This window comes from Dermacentor variabilis, chromosome 10 (assembly GCF_050947875.1).
Source record: "Dermacentor variabilis isolate Ectoservices chromosome 10, ASM5094787v1, whole genome shotgun sequence".
NCBI classification, from domain to species: domain Eukaryota; kingdom Metazoa; phylum Arthropoda; class Arachnida; order Ixodida; family Ixodidae; genus Dermacentor; species Dermacentor variabilis.
In genome coordinates this window covers 28,891,236-28,891,587 of record NC_134577.1, presented here as the reverse complement: position 1 = coordinate 28,891,587, position 352 = coordinate 28,891,236, and positions in this window count along the sequence as shown.

Genomic DNA, 352 nt, shown 5'->3' with positions numbered 1-352 from the left:
AGTTGAACAATATGAATGCCTCACCTTTAGGTGACCTATATGTTTGTTGTCTTGACTTAGGCAAACTTGTCTTTGTTTGGCCAGTGTCATCCTGGTTACATCCGTTCAAATCAGCGTTCAGTGCTGTGATATTATAATTGGCTCCTTCAATGAGCACAACAATATATGTGCATCCAGTGACATGTTGTTTCTCTTGTTTCATTACGGTCATTCCCAGTGTGCACAACGTAGCTGAAAGAAGTTGTTTATCACTTACAAGCTCCTCAGTTGACTGAATTTCCAGTTTGGCATCACGTGCACATATCAAGTAACGTAAATAACCATTTTTAACCAGACGGACTCTATTGTATTT